Genomic DNA, 21,560 nt, shown 5'->3' on the forward strand with positions numbered 1-21,560 from the left:
GGATTTAATTTCTAATATGGTCGATGAGGTTCTCACGTGTCAAAAGTGTTTGAGGAAGGGACACTTTGCAGCCTCCTGCACGTCCAAGTTGTGGTGCATCTCATGCCTTAAGTCGGGTCACACCAGGAAGGATTGCAACAAATTTGCACAAGTTTTGGGGCTTGTTTGGGAACCCAAATCCACTAACGCTACGACTTCTGAGGCGTGCTGCGAGAATATCTCTCTGACAACGCTTTTACCAAACTTGGACCTTCCTTCCACTTCCGCATTAACTCCCTCGTCCAGTTCCATCAGCCCTGGCCCCAAGACTCCCTCTGCCTCGCCGCCTGAAACCCCTCCTCCGCTGTTGCACTCGCCGTCGTTCGAGGACGAGCCCTCGGTTCCGATGGCGAACTTTCATCTGGATCCTCAGCTTTACGTCCCCGCGGGCCACCATGTCATCGACGGTGGTGAAGATCGCCTTCCAAGAACCTTCGCTTAGCCGCATACCCCAATTGTGCGCCGCCATGAGGAGTTTATGCTTGCGGAGGTATGCCTATCCCCTAGCCAGATGAGATAGGTGCTGCTAGAGAGGCTGTAGTTCAGTGGTTGCAAGAGCATGGAGTTTTAGTCAGATCGGCTCAGCCATGGATTCGCTCTGTGAGGCTTTTTGAGCTTCGTGATGCTGCTGTACGTTTCCACCTGCTGCAGCTCCCGCCGCAGCCACTGGGCAATGATCGCTTTGTGCGTTTTATGAAGCATGACGAGGGAGAAAATTTCCGCGGCATTCAGGGTTTCCGTCAGGGCCTTCTCATGTTCCTGGGCATTCCTTTGGATCTTCGCAATACAGAGTGTATCAGGGCTGCTGTCAACACTTTTGGCAAGTTTCATCATTGGGTTAGCGAGGATCCTTACTTGGTCAGGTCTTTGGTGTTTGCTTCCTTCCCTGAAGACATTTTGGTGCCACGTGATGTGGTGTTTATGGATTTTGCACCCTATGGAGGTGCAAGAGTTTCTTGGACTGCTCCCCTATATATTTTGGGGGCAAACTTTGCCGAGCAGATGCCTCAAGATGAGGATTGGATGCCCATCAATGGCAATCCGCACCCGGTGCCTGGTGTTCCATTCCCTGAGATGCCCCCTTTCAACTTACCTGCTTTTCCTGCTTTGGGATGGAATGCAGTGCCACCAGCACCTGTGGTCAATGAGATAGCTGATGATAACTGGGGGAACTGGGATGACAATGTAGCCCCTGATCCTGTGCAGGACCAGGAGTCCATGGTGGTAGATTTATCTGCACAGCCAAGCTCTGCTACTGATGCCCATGTGCCACCCGTTGTAGTTCTTGATGATGAGCAGCCTGAGGCCCCTGTTACTCCTCCATTCAATGAGGAGTTTGCTCCTGATCATTGGGCCATTGTGGTCTATCAGCCTCCTGTGATTAGGGAGGAATTGGTTATGCCTTCTGTGCCTTATGGGCCTCCTCTACCTCTTGACATGATTTGGAGAAGATCTTTTGAAAGTCTGCTACAAGCTCCTATAGTGTTCTCTGTCCCCAAGCCAGTTCCAATGCAGCCTCTGTCGCCTGTCGTTCTGTCTAAGCGAAGCTGGGATTTTGCTTTCTCTGATCTGGATCTGCCTCGTCTCACTTGGAAGGACCAGGAAGTGGCCAGGCCGGTCGCTAGAGCTTTGTTTGTTGACTCTGCACCTGATCAGGTGGTTCCTCCTGTGTTTGTGGTGACTGCGAGAAGGCCACGACAACCTTTGGCGCCAACACCAATTGTTGATACGGCCGTCTGACATTGCACTAGGAGTTCTGTCAAGCGGGATGGTTTCAAGCCCGTTTTTCATGAGCTTGCTATACAGCCGAAGAAGAAGAAGCCCAGAGCGAAGCCCTTCACGGCCCATGAATCTGAAGAGCAGGAAGAAATCCCCTTGGCGACTCCGATTGCACGGCTTCAGGAAATAGGGAGAGAGTTGGAAATTGATGCCACTCTCCTCTCTGTCGATGCACTTATGGTGGACCCACCTGCTTCTGCCTCCGTCGATCCTGATGTTTAACCTGCTCCTGGACTTTTGGGTGTGGCAGGCCCCTAAGTTTGCCGCTCTTATGTTTCATGTATGCCAGTTATGTCATAAACTCTCTTATGTCTGTGTGGTGGGTCAGACCTTGTTCTGTTATTTTGGACATGTGACATTGTGTGTCATATGGGTTATGCTGCCTAGTATATGTCTTAATGAGTAATTCATGTAGAAACTGGAATGTGTTGTGCTGGAATGTTAGAGGTTTGAACTCTGAAGCTAGGCAGCGAGCTGTCAGACAAAAAATTGAGGAATGTCAATGCTCTATAGTCTGCTTGCAGGAAACTAAATGCTCATCTTTCGATTCCAGATCAATCAAAAGTTTCTGCCCTAAGAGATTTGACTCTTTTGCTTGCTCCCCTTCAATAGGGGCTTCTGGTGGTATTCTTGTGGTTTGGAATTCAAATGTTTTTATTGGAAATCTAATTGAAGTTCAGCAATTTGCTGTTGTGATTAAGTTTACCTCCAGGCAGAATAATGAAAGTTGGACCTTGGTTGTTGTATATGGTCCCTGTCAGGGGGAAGCAAGGGACAATTTTATAAACTGGCTATATAACCTCTGTATCCCTATTGATGAGCACTGGTTATTGCTTGGTGACTTCAATTTCCTTAGGTCAGTGGACAATAGAAACTTACCTGGTGGGGACATAAATGATATGTTCATCTTCAATGAGGTTATTGGACATTTGGGACTTCTTGAATTGCCAATTAAAGGTAGATCATACACTTGGTCTAATATGCAGGACATCCCTCTTCTGGAGCAGTTAGACTGGTTCTTCACCTCAGTAGATTGGATCACTGACTATCCGATGACTGAAGTATTGCCTCTGGCCAGGACTGCCTCTGACCATATCCCTTGTTTAGTATCAATCAAGACAACCATTCCTAAATCAAATCTCTTTAGATTTGAAAACTATTGGTTGGAACTAGTGGGCTTTATGGAGTGTGTGGAATCATCTTGGCTAACCTCATCTAGGAAGACTCACATTACTGCTAAGATTGCTGACAAGTTTAAGCATCTAAGAATGTGCCTTAAGAGATGGCAAATGAATGTTTCCAAGTTAAAATTGTTGATTAGCAAGTGTAATCATGTAGTCTTCCTTTTAGATGAGTTGGAGGAATGGAGGCCCTTGTTTAGACAGGAGTTCAATTTCAGGAAAATTGTGAAGGCTCATTTGGAAAAGCTTTTGCACCTGCACTGCATGTACTGGAAAAAGAGATGCACTATCAGGTATATTAAGGTTGGGGGTGAAAACACCATGTTTTTTCATGCCATGGCCACTGAGAGGCACAGGAGAAATTCAATTGCTAGTCTCAAATTACCTGATGGTTCTGTGGTCTCTGACCATGATCAAATGGCTGGAATTATTTGGAGCTGCTTCAAGAACAGAATGGGCACTTCTAGAGGGATTGCAATGGGTTTTGATTTAGCATCTTTAATAATTCCAGTGGATGTCCTAGATTTGCTTACTAAGCCTTTTGAGAAAGAGGAAATGGATGATGTGGTCAAACACATGCCTGTGGATAAAGCACCTGGACCTGATGGTTTTAATGGTCTATTTTCAAGAGGTGCTGGCACATCATATCAGCTGATTTCTATGATCTGGCTCATGCTTTTCATGAGGGGACTGCAGTACTGGACAACATTAATAGCTCTTTCATTACTCTGATACCCAAGAAACTATCACCGGAGGAAGTGGGGGATTATAGGCCTATTTCTCTAACAAGCATGGGTCTGAAGTTCCTTTCTAAGATGGCTGCCAATAGGTTTCAGAGGATAATTATGAAATGCATTCATAAGAATCAGTATGGTTTCATTAAGAGCAGAACAATTCAGGATTGCATTGGTTGGACCTTTGAGTATCTGCATCAATGCCATCAGTCAAAGAGGCCAATTGTGATCCTCAAATTGGACTTTGAGAAGGCTTTTGACTCTGTTGAGCATGAAGCTATCTTCCAAATTCTAAGGCACAAAGGTTTTAATGAAAAGTGGATACTATGGATGAAGCAGTTACTTGCCACTGGTACTTCTTCTGTCCTTTTGAATAGTGTGCCTGGGAGGAAGTTTGTTTGCAAAAAAGGAGTTAGACAGGGGGACCCTGTTTCTCCTCTTCTCTTTGTAATAGCTGCTGATCTTCTGCAAACATTGATCAATGATATGTTCAGCAAGGGGATCCTAAAATTACCTATTCCCTGCCATGATCAAGACTACCCTATCCTTCAATATGCCGATGATACTCTGATCATCCTCCCTGCTGACAGGCAACAACTTCTAGCACTGAAGGATATGTTGTTGGTGTTCTCTCAGTCCACAGGCCTTGATGTCAACTACCATAAATCTTTTATCATTCCTATAAATGTTGAAAATGCAGTCATGACTGAGCTTGCTTCTGCTTTTGGATGCCAAATTGGAAAGATGCCTTTTACTTACCTTGGTCTGCCTGTGGGTACTACAAGGCCAAAGATGGTGGACTTTATGCCTCTTGTGGATTGTATGGAGAGGAGAATGACTGCCAGCTCCTCCTTCCTTAATCAAGGTGAGAGGCTGCAGTTCTTAAATTCTACCTTGTCTTCCATGCCAATCTTCTTTATGGGCAGCCTGGCTGTTCCTGCTGGAATCCTAAGGCAGTTGGAAAGAATTCAAAGGCAATGTCTGTGGAGAAAAAATAGGGAGGAGCCTGCTCCATCTCTTGCTGCTTGGGATTTGATTTGCAGACCAAAAACACAAGGGTGGTCTTGGTATTTTGAACCTGGGTGTTCAAAACGTGGCTTTGCTTCTCAAGCATGCTAGTAACTTTCTCAACAGGAAAGACCTACCTTGGGTGTCCTTAATTTGGGACTCATATTATCATGATGGCATGCCCCATGGAACAACTTCTTGTGGCTCTTTTTGGTGGAAGGATATTTGTAAGATCTTGCAGAATTTTAGGGACTGCTCCTGGGTGCAGGTCAATGCTGGGGACACTGCTCTCTTTTGGTCTGATAACTGGAATCTTGGCAATGAAGTTTCTAGCTTGCAGTCTAGATTCCCAAGATTATTCTCTTTTGCCAAGGATCCATGGATTTCTGTTAAGGCCATCTTCGATTCAATTGACTTGTACCAACACTTTCACTTACCTTTGTCTGCTCAAGCTTTTGATGAGCTAAACTTGATAAGAAGTATGTTGGTCTCCCATACAAGAGATGACGCTTGTAAGGATTTATGGTTCTGGCAGGGCTCTTCAAAGGTTTACAAACCTAAGCTGTTCTATGGTCATGTTTTTTAGAATGAAACGTTTAACCACTTGCTGTGCTGGATCTGGAAATCCTCTTGCACTATCAAGATCAAGGTTTTTGCATGGATGCTCATCATGGATAGACTCAACACTAAGGATATGGTTGATAGAAGGCACTGGCACATGGATGATGGTGTTACTTGCAGGCTATGCCCCCTTCAAGCGAGAGAAACCAGAGACCATCTCTTCTTCAACTGCAATTTCAGTGGCAGAGTTTGGAATTATTTGCAGATCGATTGGTTGGCTGGAACTTCAATGTCTGACCTAGTCATCCAGGCAAGGAGAAGTTTTGATAAGCCCTTTTTCAATGAAGTAGTATTTATTGCCTGCTGGAATATATGGATAATCAGAAATGCCACAGTGTTCAGAGGTGAGAGGGCAAGTTTCAACAAATGGAGAGGAGCTTTCAAGCATGACATTACTCTGATGCAGCATCGAATCAAATCTGGATACAAGGATGAGTTACTCAAGTGGATCTCTTTCTTGCCACCTTAAGTTTTCACCTTTTATTTTATTTTGTTTTTCTCCTCTCCTTTCGGTTACCTCTTGTAATCATGTTGTTGTAACTGTTGTCTGGCTTTAATAAAGTTTTGATATGCTGTGGGGGTTTTCCCCACAGTTCACAGTCAAAAAAAAACAAAGAGCAAATAACATAATGTCCTAATATACATATGGCTCATGGATTAGTGGGAACCAACAAGACAATATTGAATGTTAAAACAGTTGCAGCAAGTGTAAAGCAGCAACATTATGATAGCATGTTTGCAAGCATGGAACAGAGGCATATGACATCCAAAATTAATAGCCATGGCATGTGAACAAACGAATAATAGCATACTTCAAAACATGTAGTTGGAGCATCTCCAAAAGAGGCATGGGTCACTCAATAACAAGATCACAACAAGGCATCATGAAGTTAACAGAAATCTAGAACATCATGTAGGCATGTTCATGGCAATGAAAACATATTCTACAGGACATATATAGGGCATAAAAATGCATGTCAAGATAGAGCATAATATGTCAACTAAGCATCTCCAGATTATGCTTGGATTAATTGGAAGAATCAAGCAAAGATAGCATCATGATATGACAGATTCAGCATTGATAGAACATTAACAGCGAGTAACCCACTTCACAAGATTGATGCACTTGCTACAGGGCATATAAAAATACATGTATTGTGCCCCTGTAAATATGGCATGATTATGCTCCTAAAATATGTAGACATCATGCTCAAAAGAAAATCACACAAAAAGATATAGAAATGACAAACAGACAAGTTACAGCAGTTTTCAACAGTTAACAGCAACATGCACTTTTGCAACAGGGATTAAGATATCAAGATGCACCCTAACATGAATGCAAAGCACACCAACATGTAAAGCATGAAGAGCATAACATGTGCATATCAAGATCATAATCATAGGATCAAAAGGGCCAATGTTATAGAACTCACAAGATGCATACATGATGTTGACAAACAGTAGATTCCAGCAGTTTATAACACTAAGCAGTTTTGCAACGAAGATTAAGGCATCAATATGAACAGGAACATGAATGCAAATTACTCCATCACGAAGAGCACTCTGAGATGAACATTTTGACATATTATACACTCAATTCGGAGCAACAAGCAAGAAGTTATGGCATGTCAAAGATGCACACATGAAGTTAAAACCCCAGGGACTTGGGAGAAAATTACCCTCCGAAAAACTGGACGGGGCGGATCGGGACAGCGAGATCTAGGGGTGTGGAGGCGAGTTTGGATTGGGGGACAGGTGTTTCTCATCCAACCCGACCCGATCCGGCGAGGGGGCGGCGCTGGCGATGAGACGACGACATGGCGGAGCCGGACTAGGCTAGCAAGGGGCGAGGCAGATCCGTGCGCGGCCCTGCCGGATCCGGCAACTAGCAGCGCGGGGTGACTGGCAGCGGAGCTGGCTTGGCAGCGGAGGGCGCTTGGAGGCGGAGCTCGCGGCGGGCGGCGGCGGTGCTAATGGGCTGCAGGGGCGGCGGCGGGCGTGCAAGGCAGGAGGTGGCAGATGTCGGTGTCAAAACCGGCAGATCTCGGGTAGGGGGTCCTGAACTGTGCATCTAAGGCTAATGGTAATAGGAGGCAGGGGACACAATGTTTACCCAGGTTCGGGGCCTCTCTATGGAGGTAATACCCTACTTCCTGCTTAATTGATCTTGATGAATATGAGTATTACAAGAGTTGATCTAGCACGAGATCGTAATGGATAAACCCTAGAAGTCTAGCCTATGAAGTTATGATTGTTGTCGCTACGGACTAAACCCTCCGTTTTATATAGACACCGGAGGGGACTAGGGTTACACAAGGTCGGTAACAGAGAAAGGAATCTACATATCTGAATCGCCAAGCTTGCCTTCCACGCAAAGGAGAGTCCCATCCGGACACGAGACGAAGTCTTCTATCTTGTGTCTTCATAGTCCAACAGTCCGGCCACAGTACATAGTCCGGCTGTTCGAGGACCCCCTAATCCAGGACTCCCTCATTAGCCCCCGAACTAGGCTTCAATGACGATGAGTTCAGCGCGCAGATTGTCTTCGGCATTGCAAGGCAGGTTCCCTCTCTGAATACTTCAAAGTACATGACTTAAATAATAGTGTCCGGCCTTTCATTTAATGATTCGCTCCTCGGCTTCTGCACCTTCATGATTTCAGCTTCCACGTGTTGAGCGAATACGAGAGATCGGGGCATTTTTGCATTTACCACCCTGACCGTATAAGAGTTGTCTAGTAAAGAGACGGGGATCTTCAGATCTAATCCACACCCTCTCCCTCCAATGAGGAATCCGCAGAGCTTGCTCATCAAAACCACCCCAACATGGCTTGCGCTCCCAGCTCTTGCTCACGCCCTCATGGACCCAGGCAGGGTGACTGAGAAAACTGTTCTGTATCCCACGGTCAACTGGTGAAGCTGCAGACCCAGGGATTTCTTCCCCCCGCAGATATAGTCCCCGTTCAAGCCGGATTGGCTTCTTTAGATGGCAGGGAACAGGCGGAGAAGTTCCGCAACCCATCCAGGGGGAACGAGTATGCTTTGTTCCATATTTGCTGAGAGGCGTTGGATTTCCAATCCATCTGTTCCTCCGAGGGCTTCTGGAGTACTATGGCCTCCAACTGCATAGCTTCACACCTGCCTCTATCCTGCATATTGCGGGTTATGTTGGTCTTTGCGAGCTATTTCTGGTCCGCGAGGCTCATTTCGAGTTATGGAAGAAGTTGTTTTGCCTTGTCCTTCGTAATCAAGAGGGATCGAAATTCCAAGTGGGCGGAGCCGAGATATGGCGCATCGCCGGGACCGGATACCTATCTGGTACACCGAAGAAGGCATCCGAAGAATGGACTTCCGAATGGTTTTATGTTGAAGATGTATACCTTCCTGACCCAATACGGAGGCGTCTTCGTGAATATTCAATTACCCCACTGAAGAAGCACCTCAGCTGGCATCCTCGGAACCCCGGTAAGGAAGATAGCATGGAAGTTCACCAACTGATGAGCAAAATAAAGACGCTTGCCCAATCCGTATTGTCAATAGTCGAGGTTATGGCGATATCTATAATGCGAGGGGTTCAGCCACTCCAATACCGAGGGCGCCCCATGTGGCACTTCAATGGAGAAGATGCCACTCGCTATGGTCAGAAGGGTCCGGACACTTACGCTTCTTTGGCGAAAATACTGTCCGGATGACACAAAGAGGAGGAGGAGGAGTTCATCCATATTAAGCCCAGGAATGGATTTTCCATATACATCCCTCCCAGCTGGGTGAGTTTCCTTCTCACTACTCTACTCAATCAACTCCCTGAATCCTTTTTTTCCATAAATATTAATCTGTATTTATAACAGGAATGGAGGAAAGTCAACAGGGAGATTCACAGCCCCGCACCACAGCCAGAGGTCCAGAACCGGTCCCTTGACGCCGGATTCGAAGAGGATCCAGATATATTCGTGGATCTTGGGGAAGGGGTGTTTTACCAAGCGAGTTGTGATGGCACCTAAGTGGCCATCATTGCCGAATATCCAGGCCTTCTCCCTATGACGCATGTAAGTAATAAGGAGACTCGTCCTTCGAGAGAATTCCCCTTTTTTGCCTTACCCACCGCATTATATTATGCTCTAAAGGTGAGGCGATTGGCGCGCAAGAAGGCGGTGCCTACAACGGGCGGGCCTCCGAAGAGGAAGGCAAATAGAAATATGTCCGAGCCTTCATTGAAGAGGTATGGTTTTAAATATGCCCCTTGGTCGTCATCTTAAAGTATGACACTACCCTGTTGTGTCTTATCAGGAACAACATTCGTCGGACTATGTCCGGGGATCCTGCTGGCCAAGCCTCTACTAGCCGGATTCTGGACCCTGCCACCAGGACAGAGGCTAACGCGTAAGTGACACCAGATTGTCCTTCTGCGGAGGATTCGTATAAAGTATCCACCACAAACTCTGAAGTGGAAAGCGCCATGAAACATCGGCGCCGGCGGGCCGCTCTTCGCGACCCTAGTTTTTCAGAAGAAGCTTTCAATGCCTTCAACTCGGGTGATGCATACATCCGAGCTGCTCGAGATGGGCTTTCTAGAGCCACAGATCAGTATTTGAAAGATATGCGGGTAAGTACACATTTATGCAAAAGTGATAATCATATACCAGTAGCCCCTAATACTTGAAACAGTTGGTACAACTGATTTAAGGATCGTTATATGACCTGGTGCTCACAGAGAAGAGCAGTCTGTTGTCTCAAGAGCTAAAAAAGTGTCAGGACCAGCTGACTGGTGCTACCGCTGAACTGGAGAGATCCAAGAAGGCGGCGTCTGGTAATGTTCCCCTCCATCAAGAAAACATAATCATATACCAAGATTATTAACACAGGTGCAAATCTTTTGACAGAGGCACCGGAGGTCGCACAAGCGGAAGTTCCAGGAGCTCAAAGGCAAGTGGCTGCAGGTGAATGTATCCTGACGCAGGTCAGGGTGGATAAGAACAAACTCCAAGATGCCAACACCAAACTCGACGAAGAGCTAAAAGATGTGCGGGCCCAGCTAGCTGACTCCGTGAAGGAGAATAAGGAGTTGCGAGGCGGCATATTTAGTATGTGTTTGGACTTAACTTTTCATAGTTTGGCAAAGAAAGAAACTGACAATAATTATGTTTGTAGGTATATTGACGGGCCATCCCGAAGAGGAGGTGTCCGGATCGTCAAGCAATCTACTACAAGAGCTATCGCAAATGCACGAGCTAGCTCGGCAGGCGATGCAAAGTATTGCTAAGGCTTTATGGCCATCCTACTCCCCTCCAGGAAGTATGGAAGTGCTTGTACAATTACTCCAGGGGCACGGCGGCGCTTCTGATTATGGAAGATATCATCCTGTCGGGAAGGCGCGCTGGAGGCCTGGGTAATGGTGAAATCGCAGTATACCAAGCTTAACCCGAATCACATGGCCTGGGTCAGACCTGTAGGGTCAAATGGAGAAGAAATTCCCATTAGTTTGGTATATGACCAGGTTCAAGTAGCCGCTAAGTATTCCCAGCAAGATTGTAGGCTAGATAGCTTGCTAGATGGCATAGAAGAAGAAGTGTCTGGGTCTAAGTGACTATGTACTTCATTTGACAAATTAATGTCTCTAGCTGATTTGTAAAACGGTTGTCATGGCAGACCTTTTCGTGTCAACCTCTGGACCCGAAGGTGCGGAGTGCATCCAAATACCCGCTCGGTAATGTAAAGTGGGGTACACGTGGAAGCTAGGCGTAGGGGTCATAGTTGCTTGAAAATACAAGTATCCGGCTAGTTATGTTATATTACATTTCGATCGTAAGAAACATCTTCCAGAGAGAATAGTTCCGTTAAGGGTTCCTTTCCCTGGGTGAGCATGCATCAATGTGCATGTCCGAACTGTGTTTGAAAAAACCACATCCTACATAACAATTGGGGGTTCATAATGCGACAACTAAAAAACATCTTTAGTCCACCGACCGAATATTCCCTTAAGAATGATAGCTTTCGGCTTCACCTAGTCTGAGGTACACATCCGGATGACCCAACAGTAACAATCGCAGAGGTGCTCCCTTTATGCCCTAGCCAAACTAATGGGAATGTAGGGCATAAGCACAGGAGCCAGGCAACCCTGCTTGGCCAAAACTTAAGTCACATTGATGCATATAATGGCGAAGAAAAGGTACATACGTGAAAAAAGCACATATGTGGTGAGCTTGTTGCTCGGAAAATAACAATAGTAAGCTTCTGTACAAGAAGCCCCCCCAGGTATAACTCACATACGTATTAAGAACTTTATGCGTCTTAGGTGTATGATTTAGCCGTACAAAAGCTTTATAGCTCTAAAATAAAAAGGAAGAAAGATGAAAAGAGAGAAAAATAAATAATGGAAAAAGGGGGAGAAAGAGGACGAACGAAGAGTCCGGTGCTAGGCATAGAATCTTTGGAGTGTGGCCACGTTCCATGGGTTCGGCTCTAGGCGGTTGTCTGAAGCATCACGCAGGCGGTATGCTCCTCCAGTGAGAACTTCGTCAATGATGAAGGGACCCTCCCACTTGGGCTTGAGTTTGTCATTTTTCTTCTCCGGCAAGCATAGAACAAGTTCGCCGACATTATAAGTCTTGGCCCGTACTTCTCTAATTTGATACCTTCGAGCCTGTTGTTGATGGAATATGGAACGGGCTTTTGCAACATCGCGCTCCTCCTCCAAGGCATCTAAGTTGTCCTGCCGATCAAGCTCGGCCTCTCTCTCTTCATTAATGCGCACTCGAGGTGAGTCATGAATAATATCGTAGGGCAACACGGCCTCTACGCCATACACCATAAAGAAAGGTGTATATCCGGTAGAACAATTGGGCATGGTCCGCAGCCCCCAGAGTATGGAGTCGAGCTCCTCAACCAAGTGCTTGTCTGATTCTTTCAAAGACCACAGTAGCCTAGATTTAATGCTGCTCATAATAAGACCATTGGCACGTTCAACCTGACCGTTGGTTTGTGGGTGATAGACAGAGGCATAGTTGAGCTTGATGCCCAGATTGGCACACCAGGCATTCACCTCATCGGATGTGAAAATGGAGCCGTTGTCGGTGATGATGCTGTGCAGAACGCCATAACGGTGCACAACACCGGATATAAAGTCTATCACTCGCCCGGCTTTGGCCGTTTTAACTAGTTTGGCCTCTATCCACTTGGTGAATTTATCCACCATGACCAACAGATATTTTTTCTTATGACTTCCTCCTTTAAGGGGTCCAACCATATCAAGCCCCTAGGCTGCAAAAGGCCAAGTGATGGGGATTGTTTGTAGAGCGATTGGTGGCATATGGCTTTGCTTGGCGAAAAGCTGGCATCCCACGTAATCTTGGACAAGGTCCTGTGCATCTGCTCGGGCCCTCGACCAATAGAAACCTTTACGGAAGGCCTTGCTTACAAGGGCCCGAGCTACGGCGTGGTGACCACCAAGACTGGCATGAATTTCAGCCAAGAGTTGCCGGCCTTCATCCTCGGAGATACACCTTTGAAGTACTCCGTTAGCGCTATTCTTATAGAGTTCTCCCTCGTGAACCTTGTAGGATTTAGATCGTCGCACAATGCAGCATGCCTCATTCTGATCCTCACGAAGTTCTCGCCTATTGGGGTAGGCCAAGAAGGGTTCGGTCCATGGGGCGATTACCGCCATGATGAGATGGGTCGATGGTGTGATTTCGGTGGCTAAGCCCCCGATTATGTCGGTATGTTCGGAATCTGGGGTTTTCTTCGGAACCGGATTGGTATTTCCGCTCTCCCCTTGCCACACCACGGATGGATTGAAGAGCCTTTCCAGATATATGTTAGGTGGGACAGGGTAGCACTTAGTGCCGATGCGAGCAAGGACATCCGCCACTTGATTACTTTCTTCGGCCACATGGTAAAACTCGAGCCCCTCGAAGTGAGCCGACATTTTGAGAACGGCTTTACGGTAAGCCGCCATCTTCAGATCTTTGGCGTCGAAATCTCCATTAATTTGAGATATTGCGAGGTTCGAATCCCCGTGAACTTCCAGACGTTCTATGCCCATGCAGACGGCCATCCGAAGACCATGCAATAAAGCTTCATATTAGGTTGCATTGTTGGAGTCCGTGAATAATATTTGTAGGACGTACTGAAGAGTATCTCCAGTAGGGGATGTTAGGACAACGCCTGCGCCAAGGCCTGCCAGCATTTTGGAGCCGTCGTAGTGCATGACCCAGATGGGATGTGTCGTACTCTTTAGGGAGTCCGGCCCCTATCTATTCAGCGATGAAGTCGGCCAATACCTGGGATTTGATTGCTCAGCATGCTTTGTATGATATGTCGAATGGGAGGAGTTTAATGGCCCACTTGGCAATCCGGCTCGTAGCGTCGCGGTTGTTTATTATGTCATTGAGAGGTACTTCAGAGCCACCGTTATCGAGCACTCTTGAAAGTAGTGTCGTAGCTCCCGGGATGCCATAAAAACCGTGTATGCTATTTTTTGGTAATGAGGGTACCGGGATTTGCATGGTGTGAGGACAGTGGATACGCAGTATATCAGCTTCTGGAGCGGGAATTTGTGTCCGTCCTCCTCTCATTCGACAACGAGCACCGCGCTCACAACTTGGTGTGTGGCCTAGATGTACAATAACATGGGTTTGCCGACGTTTGGTGTGGCGAGGATTGAGTTTCTTGCTAGAAGAGCCTTTATTTCTTCCAATCTGGTTGTTGTCGCATCCGTCCACTTGAAGTGATCGGTGCGTCGGAGAAGGCGATAGAGTGGCAATGCCTTTTCTCCCAATCTGGAGATAAAGCGGCTGAGAGTTGCCACGCATGCGGATAATTTTTGGACTTGTTTGAGGTCTGTTGGTGTTGCCAACTATGACAAAGTTCGGATTTTAGCTGGGTTTGCCTCAATTCCTCTATTGGAAATGATGAAGCCTAGAAGTTTTCCAGCGGGAACACCGAAAACACACTTTTCCGGATTGAGCTTAATGTCATACATTCGGAGGTTGTCGAATGTGAGACATAGATCGTCTATTAAGGATTCGACGTTCCTAGTTTTGATGACTACATCATCCACATATGCTTCAACTGTCTTGTCGATTTGTTTCTCCAGGCATGTTTGAATCATGCGTTGATAGGTGGCACCAGCATTTTTGAGCCCAAAAGGCATAGTGTTGAAGCAGAAAGGCCGGTATGGGGTGATAAATGCCGTTGCGGCTTGATCGGACTCCATCTTAATTTGATGGTATCCGGAGTATGCATCGAGGAAACACAACGAGTTGTGTCCTGCGGTAGCATCGATCTTCTGATCAATGCGGGGGAGGGGAAAATGATCCTTAGGGCAAGCCTTGTCTAGGTCGTTGAAATCAACGCATAGGCGCCAGGATTTATCCTTCTTTGGTACCATCACCAGGTTTGCCAGCCAGTCCGAGTGTTTTATCTCTCTGATGAATCCAGCCTCGAGTGACTTGGATAGATCCTCTCCCATAGCTTGTCGTTTGGGTTCGGAAAAGCGTCATAATGTTTGCTTGGCCGGCTTGTATCCCTTCAATGTGTTTAGGCTACGTTCGGCTAGCCTGCGTGGGATTCCTAGCATATCAGAAGGGTGCCAGGCAAATCTGTCCGAGTTTTCACGTAGGAACGCCCGTAGTGCAGCGTCGACCGCGGGGTACAGCTGTGCCCCGATGGATGTTGTCTTCATGGAGTCCGTTGGGTGGACCTGAAATTTGATTATTTCGTCTGCTGGTTTGAAGGAGGTGGATTTGGATCGTTTATCAAGTATCACGTTGTCCCTGTCCACTGTGGAGCTCCATGAGGTTAATTCTTTGGCCAAGGAAAGAGTGATGATTCCATTGGGCCCTAGCATTATGAGCTTCATGTACCCGTAATGGGGTATAGCTTGGAAGCTTGCAAATGCGTCTCACCCTAACAGGGTGTGATATCTGTTTTTGAAAGGGGCCACTTGAAAGGTTATCTCTTAGGACCGATAATTCTTCGGCGTGTCGAATACCACATTGAGTGTGATTTTCCCCGCACATCGCGCTTCGCGATTGGGAATAATTCCTCGAAAGGTCATATTACTTTGCTCAATGCGGCTCCTGTCTATTTCCATTTTGTTGAGAGTTTCCTTGTAGATGAGGTTCAGTCTGCTGCTGCCGTCCATGAGCACTTTGGTGAGCCGAAAGCTATCCACGATTGGACTGAGGACCAATGAGGCAGGTGCCCGTACTACTCTGAATTTTGGTTCATCACTGGTGTTGAAAGTTATGGCCGTGTCGTTCCAGGGGTTTATTGCTGCAACTTTGCACACTTCAGCGAGGCCACGGAGTGCCCTTTTGCACCTATTGTTTGAGGCGAAAGTCTTGAAGACTGTCAGCACTATAGGGTTGTTTTCTTCCGTGGGATGTTTCTCTGCAGTATTTTTGGTGAGGAGATCCTCGCCGATGTTGGCCACCTGCCGGAATATCCAACATGCTCTAAGGCTGTGGGTTGGTACATTATCAGGCGTTGTGTGTATCTTGCATGGCCTATTGAGCCATCCCTCCAGAACGGTTCCGCGCCCCGTAGTGGGATTTTATTTTTTTGTTGTTGGATCGGGCGACCGATGAGGGTGCATCCTTTTTGTCCGGACGAGGGGTTTAATGGAAACCGGTGGCTCCCAAGAGGCTGCCTGAGTTTTCCAGGCACTTTCCATTGTGCAGTATTTCTGTACTATGGTTGCCAAGTCAGCAAAGTGTAATACGTGACGGTGATTGATTACATTGAGGATTCCCTCGTCCGTGCAACTTTTACAGAGTAATGGGATTGCGTCTTCATCGCGGCAGTCTTGATCTTGTCCTTGACAAGGAGGAATCTGGCCCAGAAGTGGTGGACCATTTCCTGGAACTGCTATCTGATGTGGGTAAGATCACTTATATATTGGTGGGTGGGTGAATTTAAGTCTGAACCCTGGCCCAATCTGGGATCCGGGGCTTGAGAAACTTCCGAGCTTAACAGTTCAGACTCCGGGATATCAACCAATTTTTCAGGCCCACTGTCCGATTCTAAGTTCAGAGTATGGGGCATGTCTTCCCGTAGGTGAGTATCCGGCTCTGAGAGCTGGAAGATCCCGAACATAGTTCGTCCTCAACACAGGGGAAGAGTCGTCGCATTGCTCCTCCACTACCGCTATCTGATGGGTGACCGGTCGAGACTCAATTTCTCTCTGATCGGGTTTAAGCCCATTCCAATCTTAGTCCGTAGCGACTCCCAAGGCGGCGATGCGATCCAGGAGTTCGTTTAAAGATGACAACTCCATCGGATCCATCTGTTCGGAGTATTCCAAGACGACGCGGAGGCGATTTTCGATGACTCGAGAAGTCATCGTCGGCTCGAAAGCCGAACAGGCGTCCATGGTAAAGCCGCCCAGCCGGAGGGTTTGGCCTGAGGCCAGGGCTCCCCAGGAGGTGATGTTTTCCTTGACAACAAGGCGAGCCATCAAGTCTATCTTCGACGTCACAATGGAACTCTCAATGAAAGCACCAATGTCGGTGTCAAAACCGGTGGATCTCGAGTAGGGGGTCCTGAATTGTGCGTCTAAGGCTAATGGTAACAGGAGACGGGGGACACAATGTTTACCCAGGTTCGGGCCCTCTCTATGGAGGTAGTACCCTACTTCCTGCTTGATTGATCTTGATGAATATGAGTATTACAAGAGTTGATCTACCACGAGATCATAATGGCTAAACCCTAGAAGTCTAGCCTATGAAGTTATGATTGTTGTTGCTATAGACTAAACCCTCTGGTTTATATAGACACCGGAGGGGACTAGGGTTACACAAAGTCAGTTACAGAGAAAGGAATCTACATATCTGAATCGCCAAGCTTGCCTTCCATGCAAAGGACAGTCCCATCCAGACACGGGACGAAGTCTTCTATCTTGTGTCTTCGTAGTCCAACAGTCCGGCCACAGTACATAGTCCGGCTGTCCGAGGACCCCCTAATCCAGGACTCCCTCAGGGCGCACGGGAGCTGCAGGGGAGGCGTGGCACTGGCGGCGCAACATGACGGCAGCAGGGTCGGAGGAGCTCGGGGAAGCACGGCGAGGGGTGCGGCGGTGGGAGCCGGGCGGCGCGAAGGACGGCGGTGGGGTCGTGCGCTCGGGTGAGGTGCGACGCGTGGTGCGGGCTTTGGCGGGCCGGTAGTAGTGGGAGGCAGAGGAGGCCAGGTGGTAGCTTCGGATTGGCCCAGGAGTGGCGGCGGACGCGTCCGGCGGCGGGTGAACGTGTCCAGCAGCGAGGAGGAGGTTTGATCTAGGGTTTGCCCGAGAATTTCGGAGGTGGAGGGCCTATATATAGATAGAGGGAGCTAGGAGAGTCCAAATGAGGTGCGGTTTTCACCCACACGATCGTGATCGAACGGCGGAGAACATGGAGGGGGTTTAGATGGGCTAGAGGGATATGTGGAGGGGTGCTGGGCTGCAAAGAGTAGGGGGTTTCGGTTAACTCGGTTAGCCGTTGGGGCATCAAACGACCTCAAATGGAACAAAATTTGACAGGCGGTCTACCGGTGATATACCAAGGCCACTCGGCAAATCTCGGCCCATTTCGAGAAAGTTTTTCTCCCACTCATGAAACAAGGACTGAGGGGCGACGGGTGCATGCGAGTGTGGTTGGGCACAGAACGGACAACGGAGAAAACCGAGGGAACCCAAATGGATGCAAGTTTTGAAGAACATGCAGATGAAATGCAGATGATGACAAGGAAAAATGCAACACGCAAGCAAATGACATGGCAACAACGGCGAATAACTGAAGACACCTGGCGCATCGGTCTCGGGGCGTTACAACTCTCCTCCACTAACAAGATATCTCGTCCGAGATCTTAGGAACGAGAAGGAAGAGAAAGAGGAATAGGTGAAGTAAGAACGCAAGAGAGAAGATGAACCAAGTCGAGAGCACTCGGGTAGAAAGAGGAACGGCGAATATAGCAAGAATCAAAAGGTCATGGAAGCAAGATAGACTCTAAAACCACTCTGGTTAGAACAAGATAGAAAAGGAATAAGAATGAAAGAATTCCGGCAGCACTCCGGGTGAACATGGAAAGAATAGAACATGAACTTCACAAGATGGAATAACACTTGACGAGAGCCACAACACAATGCCTCCGGAAGAATTGAAAGTATGGAATGAAAAGAACTTAGAAGGAAGGATTGAACGGAGTTGTTGAGAAAATCAACAATGAAAGAATCTGCTTGTTGTGGACTTATCAAAAACATCTCAAAACTTGAGGTGAAATTATGCCACAACCAAATGTCTTAATAGCTGAGAGGAACAAAGAAATGAAAAACTCCACTTCAGAAGAAAACGGAGTATTATTTGCACTTCGAGACACAAGAAGAAAAAAATATTTGAACTCCTCCAATAACTCTTGAAGAGTGAATTAAATCATGAATAACTACGGTGACAAAAGGATGATGAGATAGATTGAAGGATGAAAGCATAAGTTCAAGCCTTGCGATGATTTAGATGGAGTATTCGACGAAATGGCCTATGAAATTTGAACTCCAGAAACGAAAAGATGAAAACACTTCGAACCACGAATTTATTCATCATGAACAAACTCTGAAGGAAGGGATTAATCATTTGGAGGAAATAAGAATAAGATTTATTGTAAGCTTTTCCTTCATCAAATTAAATTGATGACAACTGGATTAGGCATGCAACTTATTCCTGTTTGAAAAAGGATTGAGGGGAATATGGCGCAACCTTGAGGAAGGTCTTCAACGGACCTCTGATAGGATTGGAAAGAATGAATGAATTGATATGATGACAAAGGAAGAGGAATGCTGAAGGAACCACCGTAAGAATTTGAAAATGACTGATGAAAGAGAATGAATCACCGGAAAGAATTAGAGGAACAAATATGCTTGAGGGGATTTGGATGCGAAATAACAAAGAGATCATGAGCTGATTAAAGAGTACTTCACAGATGCGCCGGGATATTTAGAGAACGATAGTTGGAATGTGAGGACGAAGAATTCCTCTGGAATAATGACCTCCAGTGAAAAGAAACGGAAAACAACTCCTGACATACTCCGGATGGGTAAGAAAAGAATATCTGACAAATGGAATAATTCGAGAGGATAACATGAAGCTAGAATCATGAATCTTCGATAGACCGGGCAAGAATTAGAGGGAAAAACTCTTCTTCGATCTTCAAATGACGACGAGAAACACCACCAAAATTACTGAGATACTCCGGGAGAATGAAAAGCAAAGAGGTTGAGCCAACAATGAAATGATTTGAAATCGATCTTGGAAAGGCATCTGACTGATGAAATTCATTTTCATGTCAAACTCCAAAAAGAATTAGGAATTGCTCCGGAATAATTAGAAGAGTCAGGTAATATACTTGGAAAAGAAAACTCCATTGAAAAAGGATTGTTGAAAAGATAGATGATGCACCAGAACAATTGAAATATTTGAATGAGGTGATAACCTCGAATTAATTCGAACACGGATGAATCTTTTGAGATGTCTTGAGCACTCTGGAAGGATAAACTGGCGAGAGGCGAACAAGCAGGGAAAACACTTGATCCAAGGAAAAGAATACGATCAACCCGAAAAACTTGAATTGAGTCCACTTGAAAAGAAAGAGATGAAGAATGACGAACTAGACAAGAAATCGCCGGTTGAAACAATTGACGTAAGACTGAAGAGGCTCCGCATGAATGAAATTGATGCTTGAATAGAGACTAAGGGCCTGTTCGGCAGATCCCCAACTCCCATAAATCCTGAAATCTAGCTTCTGTTTTGGATCGTCAGCTTCCGACGCGAGCGCTAGCGCTGAGAAATTCATTCGGTGTCTCAGCTCCAGGTTTCGGTCGCCACACATGGGCTGCCAGCCATATTAACTGGAATTCGGCCTTGTTGGGTATTGAGGAGAGTCCCAAGTGAGCCAAAGAAGGACGCTGGGGGGAAAGTCACGTGAGGCCCGGCTCCTAGGGGCTGGAAAGTTGGCTAAAAGGCCTAATTTGGACCGAGTGGAGGGCATTTTTCAGCCCAGATCGCTGAGAGACAACATTTTCTCCCTTTTATGTATGTTCCTTCACTAACAGAGAGCAATAGTGGTCCATTTTGCTATGCTTTCAAGCCTGCAAATTATGACTAATGCATCTTCAAATGTTTATTTTGACTGAAAATATAATGTTGGCAACTCATATTTTAACGATCAACACAATGCACGCATATTTCATTCAACAAAAGCATAATACTTGCATAATTTCTGCAAATCAAAAGTGGTACATATTCCTAAAGTAATCTTCACCAAAGTGGTACATATTCCTAAAGTTATCTTCACCAACCTAGAGCAATGTCAGTAGCAAGTTGGTTCCTAACTAGATCCATGTCAACACCATTTTCCTCCAAAGTTGACGTATCCAATGCATTTGTAGGAACAATAAACTTCTTCTACCATTCTGGAATTGTTGGCACATAATCTGGATCCCTATCACATTGAACAAAGTTGATATCTGATTTGTCATGGAAGCGAACATAATTGTGCAATGCCATGGTAGCAACCGCTATCATCTTTTGGGTTTCAATTGAGTAGCTTGGCATCTTCAAAAGAATTTGCTATTTCATCTTCCAAACTCCAAAGGCCCTCTCTATGCAATTGCGTTTGGATGACCGGACCCTGTTGAACTTCTCCTTAGGAGTATTCGGTGGTGCACCTCTTTGAAAGTCAGGGACATGATACCTTTCTCCTTTGTATGGCGCGAGATATCCAATTCGGTTAGGGTAGCCAGCGTCTACAAGATATTACTTGCCTGCAAAATAGAGAGAATTGTGCATGTAAGTTGTTGGACATAAGACATAAGTTGCAACAAGCAAAAATGCTTACCCTTTGGGGGATCGGGAAAGGTGGCCTTATCCATATGCATTGAGGTATATAGCACAATTGTGTCATGCATATAACCAGGTTGACCAATAGATGCATACATGAAATGTATATCGAAGTCACATATTGCCATCACATTTTGAGTTATTGCTCCTGTTCTTCCGATGTACCTCACTTGTGCGTCCTCGGGAATAGAAGCCGTAATGTGAGTCCCATCTATTGCAAAAATGCAGTCTTTCAAGTGTGGATAATCCCTTTTGTCATTCCGAATCCTTGGATGCACGGTCCTAAAAATTTGGGTCCTTAGGCTTGATGTAGTCAGCCGACATCTTCACCAC

Source organism: Triticum dicoccoides, chromosome 2B (assembly GCF_002162155.2).
Source record: "Triticum dicoccoides isolate Atlit2015 ecotype Zavitan chromosome 2B, WEW_v2.0, whole genome shotgun sequence".
Lineage (NCBI taxonomy): Eukaryota > Viridiplantae > Streptophyta > Magnoliopsida > Poales > Poaceae > Triticum > Triticum dicoccoides.